The sequence below is a fragment of the Salmo salar genome, chromosome ssa11 (assembly GCF_905237065.1).
Source record: "Salmo salar chromosome ssa11, Ssal_v3.1, whole genome shotgun sequence".
NCBI lineage: Eukaryota > Metazoa > Chordata > Actinopteri > Salmoniformes > Salmonidae > Salmo > Salmo salar.
Window position 1 is genome coordinate 38,982,608 of NC_059452.1, and position 17,645 is coordinate 39,000,252.

The window sequence follows — 17,645 nt, forward strand, 5'->3', positions numbered from 1 at the left end:
GAGGAATACAGCTACTGTAGGACAGGACGTGTCTCTGAGGAATACAGCTACTGTAGGACAGGATGTGTCTCTGAAGAATACAGCTACTGTAGGACAGGATTTGTCTCTGAATACAGCTACTCTAGGACAGGATGTGTCCCTGAGGAATACAGCTACTGTAGGACAGGATGTCTCTCTGACTACAGCTACTGTAGGACCGGATGTGTCTCTGAATACAGCTACTGTAGGACAGGATGTGTCTCTGAGGAATACAGCTACTGTATGACAGGATGTGTCTCTGAATACAGCTACTGTAGGGCAGGATGTGTCTCTGAGGAATACAGCTACTGTATGACAGGATGTGTTTCTGAGGAATACAGCTACTGTAGGATAGGATGTGTCTCTGAGGAGTACAGCTACTGTAGGACAGGATGTGTCTCTGAATACAGCTACTGTAGGACAGGATATGTCTCTGAATACAGCTACTGTAGGACAGGATGTGTCTCTGAATACAACTGCTGTCGGACAGGATGTGTTTCTGAATACAGCTACTGTAGGACAGGATGTGTCTCTGAGGAATACAGCTACTGTAGGACAGGATGTGTCTCTGAATACAGCTACTGTAGGACAGGATTTGTCTCTGAATACAGCTACTCTAGGACAGGATGTGTCCCTGAGGAATACAGCTACTGTAGGACAGGATGTCTCTCTGACTACAGCTACTGTAGGACCGGATGTGTCTCTGAATACAGCTACTGTAGGACAGGATGTGTCTCTGAGGAATACAGCTACTGTATGACAGGATGTGTCTCTGAATACAGCTACTGTAGGGCAGGATGTGTCTCTGAGGAATACAGCTACTGTATGACAGGATGTTTCTCTGAATACAGCTACTGTAGGACAGGATGTGTCTCTGTGGAATACAGCTACTGTATGACATGATGTGTCTCTGTGGAATACTGCTACTGTAGGACAGGATGTGTCTCTGAGGAATACAGCTACTGTAGGACAGGATGAGTCTCTGAATAAAGCTACTGTAGGACAGGATGTGTCTCTGAATACAGCTACTGTAGGACAGGATGTGTCTCTGACTACAGCTACTGTAGGACAGGATGTGTCTCTGAATACAGCTACTGTAGGACAGGATGTGTCTCTGAATACAGCTACTGTAGGACAGGATGTGTCTCTGAGGAATACAGCTACTGTAGGACAGGATGTGTCTCTGAGGAATACGGCTACTGTAGGACAGGATGTGTCTCTGAGGAATACAGCTACTGTAGAACAGGATGTGTTTCTGAGGAATACAGCTACTGTAGGATAGGATGTGTCTCTGAGGAGTACAGCTACTGTAGGACAGGATGTGTCTCTGAATACAACTACTGTAGGACAGGATGTGTCTCTGAATACAGCTACTGTAGGACAGGATGTGTCTCTGAATACAACTGCTGTCGGACAGGATGTGTTTCTGAATACAGCTACTGTAGGACAGGATGTGTCTCTGAGGAATACAGCTACTGTAGGACAGGATGTGTCTCTGAATACAGCTACTGTAGGACAGGATGTGTCTCTGAATACAGCTACTGTAGGACAGGATGTGTCTCTGAATACAGCTACTGTAGGACAGGATGTGTCTCTGAATACAACTGCTGTCGGACAGGATGTGTTTCTGAATACAGCTACTGTAGGGCAGGATGTGTCTCTGAGGAATACAGCTACTGTATGACAGGATGTTTCTCTGACTACAGCTACTGTAGGACAGGATGTGTCTCTGAATACAGCTTCTGTAGGACAGGATATGTCTGTGAAACAGCTATTGTAGGACAGGATGTGTCTCTGAGGAATACAACTACTTTAGGACAGGATGTGTTTCTGAGGAATACAGCTACTGTAGGACAGGATGTTTCTCTGAGGAATACAGCTACTGTAGGACAGGATGTGTATCTGAGGAATACAGCTACTGTAGGACAGGATGTGTCTCTGAGGAATACAGCTACTGTAGGACAGGATGTGTCTCTGAGGAATACAGCTACTTTAGGACAGGATGTGTCTCTGAGGAATACAGCTACTGTAGGACAGGATGTGTCTCTGAGGAATACAGCTACTGTAGGACAGGATGTGTCTCTGAGGAATACAGCTACTGTAGGACAGGATGTGTCTCTGAGGAATACGGCTACTGTAGGACAGGATATGTCTCTGAATACAGCTACTGTAGGACAGGATATGTCTCTGAATACAGCTACTGTAGGACAGGATATGTCTCTGAATACAGCTACTTTAGGACAGGATGTGTCTCTGAGGAATACAGCTACTGTAGGACAGGATGTGTCTCTGAGGTATACTTCTACTGTAGGACAGGATGTGTCTCTGAATTTAGCTACTGTATGACAGGATGTGTCTCTGAGGAATACAGCTACTGTATGACAGGATGTGTCTTTGAATACAGCTACTGTAGGACAGGATGTGTCTCTGAGGAATACAGCTACTGTAGGACAGGACGTGTCTCTGAGGAATACAGCTACTGTAGGACAGGATGTGTCTCTGAAGAATACAGCTACTGTAGGACAGGATTTGTCTCTGAATACAGCTACTCTAGGACAGGATGTGTCCCTGAGGAATACAGCTACTGTAGGACAGGATGTCTCTCTGACTACAGCTACTGTAGGACCGGATGTGTCTCTGAATACAGCTACTGTAGGACAGGATGTGTCTCTGAGGAATACAGCTACTGTATGACAGGATGTGTCTCTGAATACAGCTACTGTAGGGCAGGATGTGTCTCTGAGGAATACAGCTACTGTATGACAGGATGTGTTTCTGAGGAATACAGCTACTGTAGGATAGGATGTGTCTCTGAGGAGTACAGCTACTGTAGGACAGGATGTGTCTCTGAATACAGCTACTGTAGGACAGGATATGTCTCTGAATACAGCTACTGTAGGACAGGATGTGTCTCTGAATACAACTGCTGTCGGACAGGATGTGTTTCTGAATACAGCTACTGTAGGACAGGATGTGTCTCTGAGGAATACAGCTACTGTAGGACAGGATGTGTCTCTGAATACAGCTACTGTAGGACAGGATTTGTCTCTGAATACAGCTACTCTAGGACAGGATGTGTCCCTGAGGAATACAGCTACTGTAGGACAGGATGTCTCTCTGACTACAGCTACTGTAGGACCGGATGTGTCTCTGAATACAGCTACTGTAGGACAGGATGTGTCTCTGAGGAATACAGCTACTGTATGACAGGATGTGTCTCTGAATACAGCTACTGTAGGGCAGGATGTGTCTCTGAGGAATACAGCTACTGTATGACAGGATGTTTCTCTGAATACAGCTACTGTAGGACAGGATGTGTCTCTGTGGAATACAGCTACTGTATGACATGATGTGTCTCTGTGGAATACTGCTACTGTAGGACAGGATGTGTCTCTGAGGAATACAGCTACTGTAGGACAGGATGAGTCTCTGAATAAAGCTACTGTAGGACAGGATGTGTCTCTGAATACAGCTACTGTAGGACAGGATGTGTCTCTGACTACAGCTACTGTAGGACAGGATGTGTCTCTGAATACAGCTACTGTAGGACAGGATGTGTCTCTGAATACAGCTACTGTAGGACAGGATGTGTCTCTGAGGAATACAGCTACTGTAGGACAGGATGTGTCTCTGAGGAATACGGCTACTGTAGGACAGGATGTGTCTCTGAGGAATACAGCTACTGTAGAACAGGATGTGTTTCTGAGGAATACAGCTACTGTAGGATAGGATGTGTCTCTGAGGAGTACAGCTACTGTAGGACGGGATTTATCTTTGAATACAACTACTGTAGGACAGGATGTGTCTCTGTATACAGCTACTGTAGGACAGGATGTGTCTCTGAATACAACTGCTGTCGGACAGGATGTGTTTCTGAATACAGCTACTGTAGGACAGGATGTGTCTCTGAGGAATACAGCTACTGTAGGACAGGATGTGTCTCTGAATACAGCTACTGTAGGACAGGATGTGTCTCTGAATACAGCTACTGTAGGACAGGATGTGTCTCTGAATACAGCTACTGTAGGACAGGATGTGTCTCTGAATACAACTGCTGTCGGACAGGATGTGTTTCTGAATACAGCTACTGTAGGGCAGGATGTGTCTCTGAGGAATACAGCTACTGTATGACAGGATGTTTCTCTGACTACAGCTACTGTAGGACAGGATGTGTCTCTGAATACAGCTTCTGTAGGACAGGATGTGTCTGTGAAACAGCTATTGTAGGACAGGATGTGTCTCTGAGGAATACAACTACTTTAGGACAGGATGTGTTTCTGAGGAATACAGCTACTGTAGGACAGGATGTTTCTCTGAGGAATACAGCTACTGTAGGACAGGATGTGTCTCTGAGGAATACAGCTACTGTAGGACAGGATGTGTCTCTGAGGAATACAGCTACTGTAGGACAGGATGTGTCTCTGAGGAATACAGCTACTGTAGGACAGGATGTGTCTCTGAGGAATACAGCTACTGTAGGACAGGATGTGTCTCTGAGGAATACAGCTACTGTAGGACAGGATGTGTCTCTGAGGAATACAGCTACTGTAGGACAGGATGTGTCTCTGAGGAATACGGCTACTGTAGGACAGGATATGTCTCTGAATACAGCTACTGTAGGACAGGATATGTCTCTGACTACAGCTACTGTAGGACAGGATGTGTCTCTGAATACAGCTACTGTAGGACAGGATGTGTCTCTGAATACAGCTACTGTAGGACAGGATGTGTCTCTGAGGAATACAGCTACTGTAGGACAGGATGTGTCTCTGAGGAATACGGCTACTGTAGGACAGGATGTGTCTCTGAGGAATACAGCTACTGTAGAACAGGATGTGTTTCTGAGGAATACAGCTACTGTAGGATAGGATGTGTCTCTGAGGAGTACAGCTACTGTAGGACAGGATGTGTCTCTGAATACAGCTACTGTAGGACAGGATGTGTCTCTGAATACAGCTACTGTAGGACAGGATGTGTCTCTGAATACAACTGCTGTCGGACAGGATGTGTTTCTGAATACAGCTACTGTAGGACAGGATGTGTCTCTGAGGAATACAGCTACTGTAGGACAGGATGTGTCTCTGAATACAGCTACTGTAGGACAGGATGTGTCTCTGAATACAGCTACTGTAGGACAGGATGTGTCTCTGAATACAGCTACTGTAGGACAGGATGTGTCTCTGAATACAACTGCTGTCGGACAGGATGTGTTTCTGAATACAGCTACTGTAGGGCAGGATGTGTCTCTGAGGAATACAGCTACTGTATGACAGGATGTTTCTCTGACTACAGCTACTGTAGGACAGGATGTGTCTCTGAATACAGCTTCTGTAGGACAGGATATGTCTGTGAAACAGCTACTGTAGGACAGGATGTGTCTCTGAGGAATACAACTACTTTAGGACAGGATGTGTCTCTGAGGAATACAGCTACTGTAGGACAGGATGTTTCTCTGAGGAATACAGCTACTGTAGGACAGGATGTGTCTCTGAGGAATACAGCTACTGTAGGACAGGATGTGTCTCTGAGGAATACAGCTACTGTAGGACAGGATGTGTCTCTGAGGAATACAGCTACTTTAGGACAGGATGTGTCTCTGAGGAATACAGCTACTGTAGGACAGGATGTGTCTCTGAGGAATACAGCTACTGTAGGACAGGATGTGTCTCTGAGGAATACAGCTACTGTAGGACAGGATGTGTCTCTGAGGAATACGGCTACTGTAGGACAGGATATGTCTCTGAATACAGCTACTGTAGGACAGGATGTGTCTCTGAATACAGCTACTGTAGGACAGGATGTGTCTCTGAATACAGCTACTTTAGGACAGGATGTGTCTCTGAGGAATACAGCTACTGTAGGACAGGATGTGTCTCTGAGGTATACTTCTACTGTAGGACAGGATGTGTCTCTGAATTTAGCTACTGTATGACAGGATGTGTCTCTGAGGAATACAGCTACTGTATGACAGGATGTGTCTTTGAATACAGCTACTGTAGGACAGGATGTGTCTCTGAGGAATACAGCTACTGTAGGACAGGACGTGTCTCTGAGGAATACAGCTACTGTAGGACAGGATGTGTCTCTGAAGAATACAGCTACTGTAGGACAGGATTTGTCTCTGAATACAGCTACTCTAGGACAGGATGTGTCTCTGAGGAATACAGCTACTGTAGGACAGGATGTCTCTCTGACTACAGCTACTGTAGGACCGGATGTGTCTCTGAATACAGCTACTGTAGGACAGGATGTGTCTCTGAGGAATACAGCTACTGTATGACAGGATGTGTCTCTGAATACAGCTACTGTAGGGCAGGATGTGTCTCTGAGGAATACAGCTACTGTATGACAGGATGTTTCTCTGAATACAGCTACTGTAGGACAGGATGTGTCTCTGAGGAATACAGCTACTGTAGGACAGGATGTGTCTCTGTGGAATACAGCTACTGTATGACATGATGTGTCTCTGTGGAATACTGCTACTGTAGGACAGGATGTGTCTCTGAGGAATACAGCTACTGTAGGACAGGATGAATCTCTGAATTAAGCTACTGTAGGACAGGATGTGTCTCTGAATACAGCTACTGTAGGACAGGATGTGTCTCTGACTACAGCTACTGTAGGACAGGATGTGTCTCTGAATACAGCTACTGTAGGACAGGATGTGTCTCTGAATACAGCTACTGTAGGACAGGATGTGTCTCTGAGGAATACAGCTACTGTAGGACAGGATGTGTCTCTGAGGAATACGGCTACTGTAGGACAGGATCTGTCTCTGAGGAATACAGCTACTGTAGGACAGGATGTGTCTCTGAGGAATACAGCTACTGTAGGACAGGATGTGTCTCTGAGAGTACAGCTACTGTAGGACAGGATGTGTCTCTGAATACAGCTACTGTAGGACAGGATGTGTCTCTGAATACAGCTACTGTAGGACAGGATGTGTCTCTGAATACAACTGCTGTCGGACAGGATGTGTCTCTGAATACAGCTACTGTAGGACAGGATGTGTCTCTGAGGAATACAGCTACTGTAGGACAGGATGTGTCTCTGAATACAGCTACTGTAGGACAGGATGTGTCTCTGAATACAGCTACTGTAGGACAGGATGTGTCTCTGAATACAGCTACTGTAGGACAGGATGTGTCTCTGAATACAGCTGCTGTCGGACAGGATGTGTCTCTGAATACAGCTACTGTAGGACAGGATGTGTCTCTGAGGAATACAGCTACTGTAGGACAGGATGTGTCTCTGAATACAGCTACTGTATGACAGGATGTGTCTCTGAATACAGCTACTGTAGGACAGGATGTGTCTCTGAGGAATACAGCTACTGTAGGACAGGATGTGTCTCTTAGGAATACAGCTACTGTAGGACAGGATGTGTCTCTGAGGAATACAGCTACTGTAGGACAGGATGTGTCTCTGAATACAGCTACTGTAGGACAGGATGTGTCTCTGAGGAATACAGCTACTGTAGGACAGGATGTGTCTCTGAGGAATACAGCTACTGTAGGACAGGATGTGTCTCTGAGGAATACGGCCACTGTAGGACACGATATGTCTCTGAATACAGCTACTTTAGGACAGGATGTGTCTCTGAGGAATACAGCTACTGTAGGACAGGATGTGTCTCTGAGGTATACTTCTACTGTAGGACAGGATGTGTCTCTGAATTTAGCTACTGTATGACAGGATGTGTCTTTGAATACAGCTACTGTAGGACAGGATGTGTCTCTGAGGAATACAGCTACTGTAGGACAGGACGTGTCTCTGAGGAATACAGCTACTGTAGGACAGGACGTGTCTCTGAGGAATACAGCTACTGTAGGACAGGATGTGTCTCTGAAGAATACAGCTACTGTAGGACAGGATTTGTCTCTGAGGAATACAGCTACTGTAGGACAGGATTTGTCTCTGAGGAATACAGCTACAGTAGGACAGGATGTGTCTCTGAATACAGCTACTGTAGGACAGGATGTGTCCCTGAGGAATACAGCTACTGTAGGACAGGATGTCTCTCTGACTACAGCTACTGTAGGACCGGATGTGTCTCTGAATACAGCTACTGTAGGACAGGATGTGTCTCTGAGGAATACAGCTACTGTATGACAGGATGTGTCTCTGTGGAATACAGCTACTGTATGACAGGATGTGTCTCTGTGGAATACTGCTACTGTAGGACAGGATGTGTCTCTGAGGAATACAGCTACTGTAGGACAGGATGTGTCTCTGAATACAGCTACTGTAGGACAGGATGTGTCTCTGACTACAGCTACTGTAGGACAGGATGTGTCTCTGAATACAGCTACTGTAGGACAGGATGTGTCTCTGAATACAGCTACTGTAGGACAGGATGTGTCTCTGAGGAATACAGCTACTGTAGGACAGGATGTGTCTCTGAGGAATACGGCTACTGTAGGACAGGATGTTTCTCTGAGGAATACAGCTACTGTAGGACAGGATGTGTCTCTGAGGAATACAGCTACTGTAGGACAGGATGTGTCTCTTAGGAATACAGCTACTGTAGGACAGGATGTGTCTCTGAGGAATACGGCTACTGTAGGACAGGATATGTCTCTGAATACAGCCACTGTAGGACACGATATGTCTCTGAATACAGCTACTTTAGGACAGGATGTGTCTCTGAGGAATACAGCTACTGTAGGACAGGATGTGTCTCTGAGGTATACTTCTACTGTAGGACAGGATGTGTCTCTGAATTTAGCTACTGTATGACAGGATGTGTCTTTGAATACAGCTACTGTAGGACAGGATGTGTCTCTGAGGAATACAGCTACTGTAGGACAGGACGTGTCTCTGAGGAATACAGCTACTGTAGGACAGGACGTGTCTCTGAGGAATACAGCTACTGTAGGACAGGATGTGTCTCTGAAGAATACAGCTACTGTAGGACAGGATTTGTCTCTGAGGAATACAGCTACTGTAGGACAGGATGTGTCTCTGAGGAATACGGCCACTGTAGGACACGATATGTCTCTGAATACAGCTACTTTAGGACAGGATGTGTCTCTGAGGAATACAGCTACTGTAGGACAGGATGTGTCTCTGAGGTATACTTCTACTGTAGGACAGGATGTGTCTCTGAATTTAGCTACTGTATGACAGGATGTGTCTTTGAATACAGCTACTGTAGGACAGGATGTATCTCTGAGGAATACAGCTACTGTAGGACAGGACGTGTCTCTGAAATACAGCTACTGTAGGACAGGACGTGTCTCTGAGGAATACAGCTACTGTAGGACAGGATGTGTCTCTGAAGAATACAGCTACTGTAGGACAGGATGTGTCTCTGAGGAATACAGCTACTGTAGGACAGGATTTGTCTCTGAGGAATACAGCTACTGTAGGACAGGATGTGTCTCTGAATACAGCTACTGTAGGACAGGATGTGTCCCTGAGGAATACAGCTACTGTAGGACAGGATGTGTCTCTGACTACAGCTACTGTAGGACCGGATGTGTCTCTGAATACAGCTACTGTAGGACAGGATGTGTCTCTGAGGAATACAGCTACTGTAGGACAGGATGTCTCTCTGAGGAATACAGCTACTGTAGGACAGGATGTGTCTCTGTGGAATACTGCTACTGTAGGACAGGATGTGTCTCTGAAATACAGCTACTGTAGGACAGGATGTGTCTCTGAGGATACAGCTACTGTAGGACAGGATGTGTCTCTGACTACAGCTACTGTAGGACAGGATGTGTCTCTGAATACAGCTACTGTAGGACAGGATGTGTCTCTGAATACAGCTACTGTAGGACAGGATGTGTCTCTGAGGAATACAGCTACTGTAGGACAGGATGTGTCTCTGAGGAATACGGCTACTGTAGGACAGGATGTGTCTCTGAGGAATACAGCTACTGTAGGACAGGATGTGTCTCTGAGGAATACAGCTACTGTAGGACAGGATGTGTCTCTGGAATACAGCTACTGTAGGACAGGATGTGTCTCTGAGATACAGCTACTGTAGGACAGGATGTGTCTCTGAATACAGCCACTGTAGGACACGATATGTCTCTGAATACAGCTACTGTAGGACAGGATGTGTCTCTGAGGAATACAGCTACTGTAGGACAGGATGTGTCTCTGAGTATACTGCTACTGTAGGACAGGATGTGTCTCTGAATTCAGCTACTGTAGGACAGGATGTGTCTCTGAATACAGCTACTGTAGGACAGGATATGTCTCTGAATACAGCTACTGTAGGACAGGACGTGTCTCTGAGGAATACAGCTACTGTAGGACAGGATGTGTCTCTGACTACAGCTACTGTATGACAGGATGTGTCTCTGAAGTACAGCTACTGTAGGACAGGATTTGTCTCTGACTACAGCTACTGTAGGACAGGATTTGTCTCTGACATACAGCTACTGTAGGACAGGATGTGTCTCTGACTACAGCTACTGTAGGACAGGATGTGTCTCTGAATACAGCTTCTGTAGGACAGGATGTGTCTTTGAGGAATACAGCTACTGTAGGACAGGATGTGTCTCTGAATACAGCTACTGTAGGACAGGATGTGTCTCTGAATACAGCTACTGTAGGACAGGATGTGTCTCTGAATACAACTGCTGTCGGACAGGATGTGTCTCTGAGGAATACAGCTACTGTAGGACAGGATGTGTCTCTGAGGAATACAGCTACTGTAGGACAGGATGTGTCTCTGAGGAATACAGCTACTGTAGGACAGGATGTGTCTCTGAATACAGCTACTGTAGGACAGGATGTGTCTCTGAATACAGCTACTGTAGGACAGGATGTGTCTCTGAATACAGCTACTGTAGGACAGGATGTGTCTCTGAGGAATACAGCTACTGTAGGACAGGATGTGTCTCTGAATACAGCTACTGTAGGACAGGATGTGTCTCTGAATACAGCTACTGTAGGACAGGATGTGTCTCTGAATACAGCTACTGTAGGACAGGATGTGTCTCTGACTACAGCTCTATTCTCTATATTTTCTCTTTCCCTCTTTCTTTCCTCTTTAATATTCTCTGTCTGTCTCTTTCTCTCTCTGTCTCTCTGTCTCTCTCTGTCTCTGTCTCTCTCTGTCTCTCTCTGTCTCTCTCTCTCTCTGTCTCTCTCTGTCTTTCTCTGTCTCTCTCAGGGTGGACCCTACCCTGTATGACACTCCTAAGCCAGCAGGACACACGCGGTTTGTGTGTGTGTCGGACACACACTCCCGTACAGATGGGATCCAGATGCCCTATGGTGACGTGCTGCTCCACACGGGAGACTTCACTGAGCTGGGCCTGCCCTCTGAGGTCAAGAAGTTCAACGACTGGCTAGGTACAGTACACACACATACATGATGCATGCATATACACACACACACACACACACACACACACACACACACACACACACACACACACACACACACACACACACACACACACACATCACAGAGAGAGAGAGAGAGAGAGAGAGAGAGGGAGAGAGAGAGAGAGAGGCGTACAGTACCCACATTCCCAAGGGGACGTGTAAGTTTCCACATTTTCTCACTCATATTTATACACACATATGCACACACTCGTTTTTCTTTTTTTTAAACTATTTTCTACATTGTAGAATAATAGTGAAGACATCAAAACTATGAAATAACGCATATGGAATTATGTAGTAACCCAAAATGTGTTAAACAAATCAAAATATATTTTTTATTTGAGCTTCTTCAAATAGCCACCCTTTGCCTTGATGACAGCTTTACACACTCTTGGCATTCTCTCAACCAGCTTCACCTGGAAGGCTTTTCCAACAGTCTTGAAGTTGTTCCCACATATGCAAAGCACTGGTTGGCTGCTTTTCCTTCACTCTGCGGGCCAACTCATCCCAAACCATCTCAATTGTGTTGCGGTTGAGTGATTGTGGAGGCCAGGTCATCTGATGCAGCACTCCATCACTCTCCTTCTTGGTAAAATAGCCCATACACAGCCTGGAGTTGTGTTGGGTCATTGTCCTGTTGAAAAACAAATGATAGTCCCACTAAGCCGAAACCAGATGGGATGGTGTATCCCTGCAGAATGCCGTGGTAGCCATGCTGGTTACATGTGCCTTGAATTCTAAATACTGTACAGTGCCCTTCACTAATATTGGCACCCCTGGTAAATATGAGCAGAACAGGCTTTTAATTAAAGGAAAATAATTGAAAGAAAAAATAAATTCTAAACATAAAACAAATATTTTTCTCAAATATGTCTGCCACAATTATTGGCACCCCTTCCTTCAATTCTTTGTTCAACCTCTGTAAATCACAGACAGTGTCACCAGCAAAGCACCTCCACACCTCCACACCTCCTCCTCCATGCTTTACGGTGGGAAACACACATGCGGAGATAATCCGTTCACCCACACCGCATCTCACAAAGACACAGCGGTTGGAACCAAAAATCTCAAATTTGGACTTCACACCAAAGGACAATTTTCCACCGGTGTAATGTCCATTGCTCATGTTCCTTAGCTCAAGCAAATTTCTTCTTCTTATTGGTGTCCTTTAGTAGTGGTTTCTTTGCAGCAATTTGACCATGAAGGCCTGATTCACACAGTCTCCTCTGAACAGTTGATGTTGAGATGTGTCTGTTACTTGAACTCTGTGAAGCATTTATTTGGGCAACAATTTCTGAGGCTGGTAACTCTAATGAACCTATCCTCTGCAGCAGAGGTAACTGGGTCTTCCTTTCCTGTGGCGGTCCTCATGAGAGCCAGTTTCATCATAGCACTTCATGGTTTTTGCGACTACAGTTGAAGAAACTTTCAAAGTTCTTGAAATTTTCCGTATTGACTGACGTTCATGTCTTAAAGTAATGATGATCTGTCGTTTCTCTTTGCTTATTTGAGCTGTTCTTGCCATAATATGGACTTGGTCTTTTACCAAATAGGGCTGTCTTCTTTATACACCCCCTTACCTTGTCACAACACAACTGATTGGCTCAAACGCATTAACAAGGAAATACATTTGACAAATTAACTTTTAAGAAGGCACACCTGTTAATTGAACTGCATTCCAGAGTGACTGGTTGAGAGAATGCCAAGAGTGTGCTAAGCTGTCATCAAGGTAAAGGGTGGCTATTTGAAGAATCTCAAATATTAAATATATTTTGATTTGTTTAACACTTTTTTGGTTCTACATGATTCCATATGAGTTATTTCTTAGTTTTGATGTCTTCACTATTATTCTACAATGTAGAAAATAGTAAAAATAAAGAAAGCCCCTTGAATGAGTAGGTGTTCTAATTTTAGCATACAATTCTGATATGAAAAGATAAATTAACATTCACACACGCATGATCTGCACACACCTCCCTGAGACACCTCCCTGAGACAAAATCTGAGCCACACCTCCCTGAGACACACTCTGAGCCACACCTCCCTGAGACACACCTCCCTGAGACACACTCTGAGACACACCTCCCTGAGACACACCTCCCTGAGACACACTCTGAGCCACACCTCCCTGAGCCACACCTCCCTGAGACACACCTCCCTGAGACACACCTCCCTGAGACACAGTCTGAGCCACACCTCCCTGAGACACACTCTGAGCCACACCTCCCCCCCCCTGAGACACAATCCGAGCCACACCTCCCTGAGACACACTCCGAGCCACACCTCCCTGAGACACACTCCGAGCCACACCTCCCTGAGACACACTCCGAGCCACACCTCCCTGAGACACACTCCGAGCCACACCTCCCTGAGACACACTCCGAGCCACACCTCCCTGAGACACACCTCCCTGAGCCACACCTCCCTGAGACACACTCCGAGCCACACCTCACTGAGACACACTCCGAGCCACACCTCCCTGAGACACACTCTGAGCCACACCTTCCTGAGCCACACCTCCCTGAGACACACCCTGAGCCACACCTCCCTGAGCCACACCTCCCTGAGCCAGACTCTGAGCCACACCTCCCTGAGCCACACCTCCCTGAGCCACACCTCCCTGAGACACACTCTGAGCCACACCTCCCTGAGCCACACCTCCCTGAGACACACTCTGAGCCACACCTCCCTGAGCCACACCTCCCTGAGACACACTCCCTGAGCCACACCTCCCTGAGCCACACCTCCCTGAGACACACTCTGAGCCACACCTCCCTGAGACACACTCTGAGCCACACCTCCCTGAGACACACTCTGAGCCACACCTTCCTGAGCCACACCTCCCTGAGACACACTCTGAGCCACACCTCCCTGAGACACACTCTGAGCCACACCTCCCTGAGCCACACCTCCCTGAGACACACTCTGAGCCACACCTCCCTGAGCCACACCTCCCTGAGACACACTGAACCACACCTCCCTGAGCCACACCTCCCTAAGACACACTCTGAGCCACACCTCCCTGAGACACACTCTGAGCCACACCTCCCTGAGACACACTCTGAGCCACACCTCCCTGAGACACACTCCGAGCCACACCTCCCTGAGACACACTCCGAGCCACACCTCCCTGAGACACACTCCGAGCCACACCTCCCTGAGACACACTCCGAGCCACACCTCCCTGAGACACACTCCAAGCCACACCACCCTGAGACACACTCCGAGCCACACCTCCCTGAGCCACACCTCCCTGAGCCACACCTCCCTGAGTCACACCTCCCTGAGACACACTCTGAGCCACACCTCCTTGATACACACTCTGAGCCACACCTCCCTGAGACACACTCTGAGCCACACCTTACTGAGACACACTCTGAGCCACACCTCCCTGAGACACACTCTTAGCCACACCTCCCTGAGCCACACCCCCCTGAGCCACACCTCCCTGAGACACATTCTGAGCCACACCTCCCTGAGACACACTCTTAGCCACACCTTACTGAGACACACTCTGAGCCACACCTCCCTGAGCCACACCTCCCTGAGCCACACCCCCCTGAGCCACACCTCCCTGAGACACATTCTGAGCCACACCTCCCTGAGGCACACTCTGAGCCACACCTCCCTGAGACACACTCTGAGCCACACCTCCCTGAGACACACTCTGAGCCACACCTCCCTGAGACACACTCTGAGCCACACCTCCCTGAGACACACTCTGAGCCACACCTCCCTGAGACACACTCTGAGCCACACCTCCCTGATACACACTCTGAGCCACACCTCCCTGAGACACACCTCCCTGAGACACACTCTGAGCCACACCTCCCTGAGACACACTCTGAGCCACACCTCCCTGAGACACACTCTGAGCCACACCTCCCTGAGACACACTCCGAGCCACACCTCCCTGAGACACACTCCGAGCCACACCTCCCTGAGACACACCGAGCCCCCTCCCTGAGCCACACCTCCCTGAGCCACACCTCCCTGAGACACACTCTGAGCCACACCTCCCTGAGACACACTCTGAGCCACACCTCCCTGAGACACACTCTGAGCCACACCTCCCTGAGACACACTCTGAGCCACACCTCCCTGAGACACACCTCCCTGAGACACACTCTGAGCCACACCTCCCTGAGGCACACTCTGAGCCACACCTCCCTGAGACACACTCTGAGCCACACCTCCCTGAGACACACTCCGAGCCACACCTCCCTGAGACACACTCCGAGCCACACCTCCCTGAGACACACTCCGAGCCACACCTCCCTTAGCCACACCTCCCTGAGCCACACCTCCCTGAGCCACACCTCCCTGAGACACACTCTGAGCCACACCTCCCTGAGACACACTCTGAGCCACACCTCCCTGAGACACACTCTGAGCCACACCTCCCTGAGACACACCTCCCTGAGACACACTCTGAGCCACACCTCCCTGAGGCACACTCTGAGCCACACCTCCCTGAGACACACTCTGAGCCACACCTCCCTGAGACACACTCTGAGCCACACCTCCGTGAGACACACCTCCCTGAGACACACTCTGAGCCACACCTCCCTGAGGCACACTCTGAGCCACACCTCCCTGAGACACACTCTGAGCCACACCTCCCTGAGACACACTCCGAGCCACACCTCCCTGAGACACACTCCGAGCCACACCTCCCTGAGACACACTCCGAGCCACACCTCCCTGAGCCACACCTCCCTGAGCCACACCTCCCTGAGACACACTCTGAGACACACTCTGAGCCACACCTCCCTGAGACACACCTCCCTGAGACACACTCTGAGCCACACCTCCCTGAGACACACCTCCCTGAGACACACCTCCCTGAGACACACTCTGAGCCACACCTCCCTGAGGCACACTCTGAGCCACACCTCCCTGAGACACACTCTGAGCCACACCTCCCTGAGACACACTCTGAGCCACACCTCCCTGAGACACACTCTGAGCCACTGGGGTGACAATGAGGGCCAGAGAGTGAGTGGCGCCACAGTGCCCGTCTGCTATGCCAATCTGTCTCTCTATTGTGCTGCCAGGTGTAAGGGTCCTAATCCCCCCCACACACACACACACACACTTCACGAGCCATCAGACCTCATGCTGGGCACTGTCACAAGTGTGTGTGTGTGTGTGTGTGTGTGTGTGTGTGTGTGTCCACTCAGTGTCCATGCCCTATGTATACCGCGGTGTCATGTCAGCTGAGATACAGCCTGGTGAGGAGACAGAGTTCTGTATAGCCCCTCCATCTGACAACACAGACAGACATAAAGTGTGTGTGTGTATATTAGAGGACTGTGGTCATAATAGTGAATTGATGTACACCAAAGTGGAAAATGGCTTGGTGTTATTTGGAGCGCAATGTCTGTCATTATCCGGTTTAAACTGAGCACTGGCTGGCTGACTGACTGGCTGGTTGACTGACTGAGTTACAGGCTGGCTGGCTGACTGGCTGGCTGAGCTGGCTGGCTGGCTGGCTTGTTGATTGACTTGCTGGCTGGCTGGGCGACTGGCTGGCTGGCTGGCTAGTTGATTGACTGACTGGCTGGTTGACTGACTGTCTGGTTGATTAATTGGCTGGCTGGGTGACTGGTTTGCTGGCTGGCTGGTTGACTGACACACTGGCTGGCTGGCTGGGTGACTGTCTTACTGGCTGGTTGACTGGGTGACTGACTGGCTGGCTGGTTTGGTGACTGAATGACTGAATGACATGCTGGCTGGGTGACTGATTGACTGGCTGGCTGTCTTACTGGCTGGTTGACTGGGTGACTGACTGGCTGGCTGGTTTGGTGACTGAATGACTGGCTGGCTGGGTGACTGATTGACTGGCTGAGAGCAGAACACAAGGCTGTTATTCTGTCTGCGTCAGCAGACCTGTTCTCTATAACTGACAATAACTAGCACAGAGAAGAGGAGACCCAAGAAAAGAGGAGGACTACAGTGAGAGAGACATGGCCAAGAAAGACAGGAACACTGATGCCTGGAGAGATGTTTTAAAGAGGGGGAATAATGCAAGAAACCAGAGAAATAAAGGAGAGAAAGGAGAAAAGAAGAGAGAGAGAGATGTCTTTGTGTCTGAAGGAATCAGGACAGTGGATCTCTCTTTACTAGTATGTTACCTCAGTGTGGATGTTGTAAAGGGATGAATAATCAGGACAGTGGATCTCTTTACTAGTATGTTACCTCTGTGTGGCTGTTGTAAAGGGATGAATCAGGACAGTGGATCTCTCTTTACCTGTACAGTGGCAAGAAAAAGTATG

At 48.2% G+C, this 17,645-nt stretch overlaps 1 pseudogene; it reads left to right on the plus strand.

The window, feature by feature from the left end:
* LOC106594589 (metallophosphoesterase MPPED2-like) overlaps window positions 1–17,645 on the plus strand; it is a 182,792-nt pseudogene that overhangs the window by 55,292 nt on the left and 109,855 nt on the right.